The sequence below is a fragment of the Ornithodoros turicata genome, unplaced genomic scaffold, assembly GCF_037126465.1.
Source record: "Ornithodoros turicata isolate Travis unplaced genomic scaffold, ASM3712646v1 Chromosome31, whole genome shotgun sequence".
In the NCBI taxonomy this organism is placed as follows: Eukaryota; Metazoa; Arthropoda; class Arachnida; order Ixodida; family Argasidae; genus Ornithodoros; species Ornithodoros turicata.
In genome coordinates, this window is record NW_026999355.1 from 1,239,930 (window position 1) to 1,247,467 (window position 7,538).

The 7,538-nt window shown below is 47.3% G+C and overlaps 2 non-coding genes across 2 annotated transcripts; one reads left to right on the plus strand and one right to left on the minus strand.

The window, feature by feature from the left end:
- The first annotated feature begins 453 nt into the window (after window positions 1–453).
- On the plus strand, window positions 454–617 carry LOC135373771 (U1 spliceosomal RNA). Its single transcript, XR_010416580.1, has one exon. It is a non-coding gene; the product is annotated as a U1 spliceosomal RNA (small nuclear RNA).
- A 4,646-nt stretch (window positions 618–5,263) lies between these two features.
- Window positions 5,264–5,427, minus strand: LOC135373776 (U1 spliceosomal RNA). Its single transcript, XR_010416585.1, has one exon. It is a non-coding gene; the product is annotated as a U1 spliceosomal RNA (small nuclear RNA).
- Window positions 5,428–7,538: the final 2,111 nt, after the last annotated feature.

The window sequence follows — 7,538 nt, forward strand, 5'->3', positions numbered from 1 at the left end:
AAGTCGAGTAATTGGTAATGGTAATCAATTACTTTTTCCACAGAAGTAACGGTAACGGTAATCAATTACTTTTTTCGAGTAACGGGCACACGTCTGCATGGCCAGCACGATAACCACTGAGCCACGGGAGCTGGTGGGACTTGCACCGTTTGGACTAGTGACTCTAGTTTGGACAAGTTCACAGAGTACAGCCCAATCGAAGACAGCTAATATTTCTTGACGGGCTCTCGTCTACCATTGAGGATGCCGTAATTGCCGTTACAGCATTACGCTCCTGAAAATTCGCAAATTTAAATAAAAAACATATCAACTACAACAAGTGCCATCGTTGCACGTAGAATTATTAAGAATGCGCATTTCAAAAATGTGGTTCTTCCCCCTGTAGCTGTACCATACACCTTTCGATTTGCATACAGTTGTCTCTTGGGGGCAGCTCGCGATACAAGCGCCTGCATACTTACCTGGTGTCGGGTAGCCTATGATCAATGAGGTAGGCTCCCCGGGTGGAGATCAAGGCATTGCACTTCGGCTTGGTTGAATCCCGCCACTTCCCCAAATCGGGGTAGATGGGACATGTAATTTTTGGTAGTGGGGGCTTGCGTACGCGCTCGCCCCCATTTCTGTCGAAGTAGAAAAGCAGATTGTCGGATCACGAGCCTGCTGCTGCGGGTAGACAGCGGGGTTTCGGGAACCTGAGCGTAACCGAAAATGCTCACCGTCCGTAAACCGAGTCGTAAAAAATATACCGGTTTTCGTATAGCTGTTCAGCAACGGATAACAAATACATTCTGTATACACACACGAACTACGCATGAGTGCAGCAGGAGCAGCCGCATTGGACTTCGCACTGCACTTGCTTCGTTCCACATTGTAGCGAAGGCGGAAAAAAAATACGAACTCTGTGTTAGAAACCCTGCGCCCTTCATGATACACATGCGAGCGTGGTTGTTGAACAAAAGTGTTAAACAAAAATAGTTTAAGCGGAGGCGCGAATGATGTTTTTAATATAGCAATTCGCGCGGTCTGCCAGTAGTACTTAAGATTATAGGCAGAGCCGAGTACGCTTACGGTTCCTGTCCCTCTCCATGTTGTTAGATACGAGTTTGCCGTACGTTGACTGCGCACTTTGTGTCTGTTCATAGCCGTTTTCTTCATCGTCGTCTTTTCAATTTCAAGCCACCAAGGCGTACAGGCTACATTTCTCGGAGGAATGCCACTATTCAGGACAGTAGCCAGCTATTGCTTTATTTGAGTGTCAAGAATGTGGACAGTACTGACTTTGGAAAGCTGCATGGCGGTTCCTCTTCCTGCCTTTCCGACGTTTGTGGGTGCGTGCGAGGAAGCCTTCAACGGTAACGTCACGATCAGTCTCGAATTATGCGTCAGTGGTACGATATGTATGATAGTTTGCTGGCAGTACACGAATAGCAGTTTATTTTTGTTTTAATGATGTTTTAGAGTCCCGAAAAGTAGGCATGCGATTTAGAGCGGCTCCCTAACGAGCTGGGCATTGACCATGGGCCAAGCAATCTTGTTGTACTAAAGGGTCGAGAGTCTAGTTGATTTAAACACACTAGGAGTAGCTCTGGAATGTCTGGAATGTGAGCAGTGAAGAACAACGTGTTCTAGACAATTCAAGTCACCACAATGAAGGAAGCTTGGTGAGTCCACACGTGGTAACTGACCAATAAGACACCGAGGAGCATTCGGTGTGTTAACGCAGCGACACGTTTTTGAGTGATCTCTTTCTGTTGATGTTTTGTGTGTCCTGGCTTGTGCATTTTTCCATGGGTGAAGTAATTGCTTTCAAGTGTTTGCGATGACCAGTAGCCTGCTAGACTTTCGCGGGACACTGTCTACGGCCATATTGCGTGTCGAATCATTCTTGCTAGCCCAAGTGACAAATGTCCCTCACGGGTCCATTCCATCGTTTCAACAGTAGGATGAAAGCGTTCTTGAGCTGAGAGCTACGTCACCCGAGGGTTCCCTCAAGGTCTTGGGTTTCATTGATGTTAACGGCAAAAGCATCCCGTTCCTTCCATTGTAAGCTATCCTTGCCGTCATAGCGGTGTCTAAGGCACATGTTCGTCTCTGTTCTTCACGAGGCCATCATGCACCGTCTTCAGAAGTCGATAATTAAAGGAAGGTTAGAAGCATACGTAGAATTATTTCTTATGGTTAGGACCGTAACAGTAACCGCGCTACCAGCACCCTCAGACGCCTCACACGAGGAGCACCCTCAAGGTAGCGTAGTTTCTCCCCTCCTGTTCAACGCAGCTCCATCTGTCATCCATGTGGGAATTCGCATCACAACCATCCTAACAAAATTTATTATATACGCAGATGACATATGCATGCTCTTCCAAGGCTGTTCTACAGGGAGAATTTAAAACCCTGCCCAAGTAGTCCTCAGCCAGGTGGTTGAAAACCTCCTATCCAAGGGGCTTACCATCTCCACTTCAAAAACAGTCACTTTGGTCTGTACCCCACCAAGAAAACACCTTGGCAGCAGTTGAACCCCTGTACGCAATAAGTGGAAAACTCCCAAACCGAGAAAAGGGGCCTGATCTGATTGGCCGTCCCATTGACACACATGCATTTCCTTTCTTTTACGCGGCCGGTAGCGGGCCAATAAATTGCAATATGGTCATACATTTCCTTGGGCAGGTATATACTGGTATGTGGAGGGTATTGCAACAAAAATAGTAAAAAGGGGATAAGTCGACATATCCCCTTATTGCATACACAGGTTCAACTATCCACGTCTTATCGCGTCGGCAATAACACTCTACCAAGAGATCCACGGGTCCGATACCTTGGAGTAATATTCGACTCCAGACTCCAATGGCCATCCCAAGTAAACGGAATGGTGCAGAAATGCACTCCCCTGCTAAACATACTCAGACGTCTTTATGGTAAAACTTGGGGAAGCCACTCGCGACACATGATCATTCTATGTAAGAGTCTCAATTTGAGTCGGTTTAATTATGCTACTCCGTTCATGGAACCCTCGATGCACGATTGGTAATCACTGAAACATTTCCACCGTGCAGGCATCAGAATCGCACTGGGTCTCCCAAAATATTCCGAAATAGACGCCGCATTTCTCGATGCCCCCGAGATACCACAGAGTGTAAGCGCGGAACGAACGTACTCGCCATAATTGACAGGATCTACAATGCATCATCTGTTTTCAGCGACATCGTCAGCCTATCAAAATGCCCGAGCACAAAGACCGGCTCGTTAACAAAGTTCTATCGAAAAAAGAGTCGCGATCACTCCTGCCCCATCACTGATTCAAACCCCACCCCCATGGAGGGAGTACATCCCAAAGTTAACCACCTAGGTACCATGCACCCGTAGCAAAAGAAGCACAGCGCGTGCCGTAATGTGGTCCAATGTTATTGGTCTCTGCGCTGAATTAAGGCTTCGGTTCCACTCTTCTCTCGCATGTCGTAGTTCTACACCTGGTTTGCAGGGGCGCCACCGCCTCGTGACTCGGCCTCGAAGACCCTCGCGCCGGTTCTCCTAAAGGTCCTTCTGCTAATCACTTATCTCTTTTTTACTTGTATAATGAAGGTCGCTCGCAGCAAAAGGGGACTTACAGTCGACTCTCGTTTACGTGACATCCAGGCTTCCTGGAGGGAATGTATGGATAGCTGGACATTCGGATAGGTGAAACTCTGAGGCTTTGCAAACTGAAATTCGTTTGCACTGTCCCTGTTCAGATGTCACGTGATCTAGATTAGCGATGCCCGCAACGGTGTCGACTGTTATTTGTACAGTGTTAAAGGGGAGAGCACGCAAGTGCATTACACGGGGTCGAAATCAAGGGGTGCCATACCTGGTGATGATGATGATGAGTTTTTATCGACGAATGAGCGAAGCGATACCCGGTGACCTACGTGAAAAATGTTTGCCATTACAAGAGGTTTATGAAACAGTTTCTTGCAGCCACTTTGAACCCCTTTGTACGTAGATGGTTCGCAAGTGGGAATTGTTGCATAAACCATTTGGAACTGCAGGCATTTTTCACCTGGGGTCTCAGTATGACAGCAGTATTCGCACAGATTTGAGCTGGAAGAAAGGGAACATATTCGGCTGAAGACGAAATCCTCCACTGCAAGAAACAACGACAAAAAGGGAACATAAATAGGGAGGAATACTGCACCTATACGTGTAAAAGAGACGATATACTTATGTAATAGAGCGACGAACAGTAGGAATACCGAAAGAAAACAAGAAAACGAAATGCCGGGTAAGTGAAGGTACACTCATAGACACGCGGACAGTATACTTGGTTTACTTGACTTACAAACACAGTTTTTGAATTCTTCCGTCCTTTTTGTTCCTCGTGTAGCCGAGCAAGCTAAAAAGCCATCATGACAAATGCGTGTGCATCGTTATTAGCAGAATGAAAATTCATATTGCTGAAACTCCTGGGATATGCATGTAAATATGCAGCAAAACACGTAGACTCATGTAGTGAAATTTGTAGCATCAGGTTTGAAACAGATCAGTTTTCGTGCGACTGCGACATCTTCTGAAGATACTTTACCCTCAGTGCGAATAATAAATTGTCAAATAGAACACGTTATCAATTCGCATACATCAGGTTCTGCTTCCAACACCTGTTCCTGATCCGTCGCAATGAACTCTACCTCGCATACCGTCTCTACCGCATACCTCGCGATGAAATCATCTCGTTTATGTTGATGTTAGAAAAAACATATATATAAAAGAGCTACGGAAATATGCTTCTCAACGTACACCCCTGCTGAAGAAAACATGACACGCGTGAAACAGAAAAAAAATATTCAGTATGCATATGCGCAAATACGTAACAGATGACAATAGTCGTTTGTACGAATTGAAACGAGCTTCAAGAAGAAAGTTCCGCGTGAGATGTACTTTGCAAGATTTTGCAAGTAGAACCATCCATTCATTTGCAATAACGGGACTTTTTTTTTTTTTGGAAGGGGGGGGGGGGAGCAAATGTCTGGGATCCGCTCCTGAAAGGTCTAAATATCTCCTTAGGGGATCAAGACGAACCTGTAGTCAGCCCATTTTGTGCCTTTCATGCTACATGTATACTTTATCATGCTCTTCGTTGTGACGTTCGTTGGCGGTGACGCAACCGGGCGCAACGGCGAAGGGTCTCTGCCCTCAGGATACTTCCGTTGTTGCTGGAGCAATTCGACAACTGAAGACCTTCCAGCCCCATGCAAGTAATCCATATTCTGCTTTTTAAGTTCGACAGAAACGGGGACGAGCGCGTACGCAAGCCCCCACTACCAAAAATTGCATGTCCCAGCTACCCCGATTTGGGGAAGTGGCGGGTTTCAACCAAAACGCAGTGCAATATCTTGGCCTCCACCCGGGGAGCCTGCCACATTGATCACAGGCTTCCCGACACCAGGTAAGTATGCCGAGGCTTGCATCGCGAGTTGCCCCCAAGGGATCGCAGTATGCAAAGTGAGAGGTGTTTGCTGTTGCGACAGGGGGAAATCCACGTAGTTTCAATGCCGCTCTCTTCATTATTGCTACGTGCCAGGATGACACTTGTTGTGGTTAATCTGTTTCTTATTTAAACTTGTGAATTTTCAGTAGCGTAATGTTGTAACGGTCATTATGACAGCCTCGAAGGTAGACGTCAGCCCATCAAGAAATATTAGAGCTGTCTCGATTGGGCTGCAGGGCCTGCAAAAGGGGGGTGGGCAGCCGGGAATGACGGCCCGGGGCCTGAGCCCCTTCAGCACGACGGAGACATATGAGAAGGGGTCCCAGGCAGGACTCATCCCCGGGACCCGTAATTTCTCTCGCCAGCCCATGCTGGGCTGTACTCTGTGAATTAGTGCAAGCGCTGCAACCTCCCGCATTAGATTCAACGGAACTGCGAACCTTTGCTCTACACTCGACCATTTGTTTGGGAAAAGTGCCGTGGGAGTTCAGCACGAGTTCACAAATAATGCTTGGCCGTACTGTGTGAACTATAGTGCAGGCGGTGCGAGTTCCCGCATTCGATTCAACGGATGTGTAAACTTTTGCACTACACTCGACCATCCGATTGGAAAAGTGCCGTGGGAGTGCAGCACGAGTTAACAAAAAAAGCTGGGCTGTACAGTGTGAACCAGTGCAAGTTCCCGCATTCGATTCAATGGAAGTGCAAACCTTTGCACTACACTAGACCATTCAATTGGGAAAACTGCAGTGGGAGTGCAGCACGAGTTCACAAAAAAAAGCTGGGCTGTATCGTACGATTGGGCTCTATACTCTGTGAACTAGTGCAAGCAGTGCAAGCTCCCGCATTCGATTCAACGGAAGCGCAAACCTTTGCACTACAACAACATCAACAATTATATTTTGACGATGAAGTGGGGACGTTTTGAAACGGCGTTCGATGAAATGGGCAGACACCATTTTACAGCACAGTGTGGATATAACCGGGGCGCGGACAATTGCTAACCAGATAATTGCTCACCAAAAACTGCCGAGGCCGGACAATGGCCCACCACAGAGCCATTGAAGCCGGACAATTTCTCACCGCTTTTCCAGTTATATGGTAATTTTATTTCGCGTTTTTTATGTGATGCGATTTTATTTCGCATTTATGACGCCCTTATACTTTTTTATGTTAGCTGAACTTCTTTTTTGGCTTTCTTAGGTTGCTCCAAATAGATATAGGAATTCCACCAGTGAAGAGGGCGAGGCGAGAGGTTGCCCACTTGCAGGCACGCCTGAAGCGTCTTTGTCAGGACTGTACCTGCGTCACCAGGATCTTCGAAGGCACGTAGAAGCCGGGGGGAGATGCATCTGCTTCCGAAGCCAGAACGATGATGAAAATAAATACTACGTGGTTCCAAAAGTACGCTTGTCTTTGGGAGCAGAGCTACGCTTTGTCGTCCACGAAGAAGGTCAAGAACTTGCAAGGAAGCAGACGAGCTGGTGATGATGGACATCCATAATTAAAATGGAGAGACCGAGGGACAAGTCGTATTGTGACCGTGTTGTTTATGTGTTCCTTAGTCTCTGGGTTTTAATTATGGATGTAAGAACTCGACGTTTGCGGGAAGCGTTCAACCCAAGGGGATGAAACTCGCGAGTTCGCTTGCGGACTAAAGTGAGGCGCTGCGAGCTTTTCGCGTCATCAGACGTCATGAAACGTCAGAATTTTTACGTCGAAGCGCGAGTTCTGAACCGTCACGAGCCCATTGGCTCCTGTGGCCGCTCTCCCGGTATGCGAGCGCTCATGGGTTGGTTTGAAATTTTGAACTTTCCTTGGCGCGCTCAAGGTTGCGACGCCGTGTCGGCGGTGCCGGAGCAACTCGACGGAAAGTTTCGAAATGTGTTGGGTGCAGCAGGGACGCAAGCAAAGCATCTATGACACTAAAAACCATCCAAAGCGTACCGCTTTGGATGGTTTTTAGTGTCCTAAGGGTCGTCTGCCCTCAGGATACTTACGTTGTTGCTGGAGCAATTAGACAACTGAAGACCTTGTATCACCAACTGTAGGATGGAACAAGCGTTAGCTTGCCCAC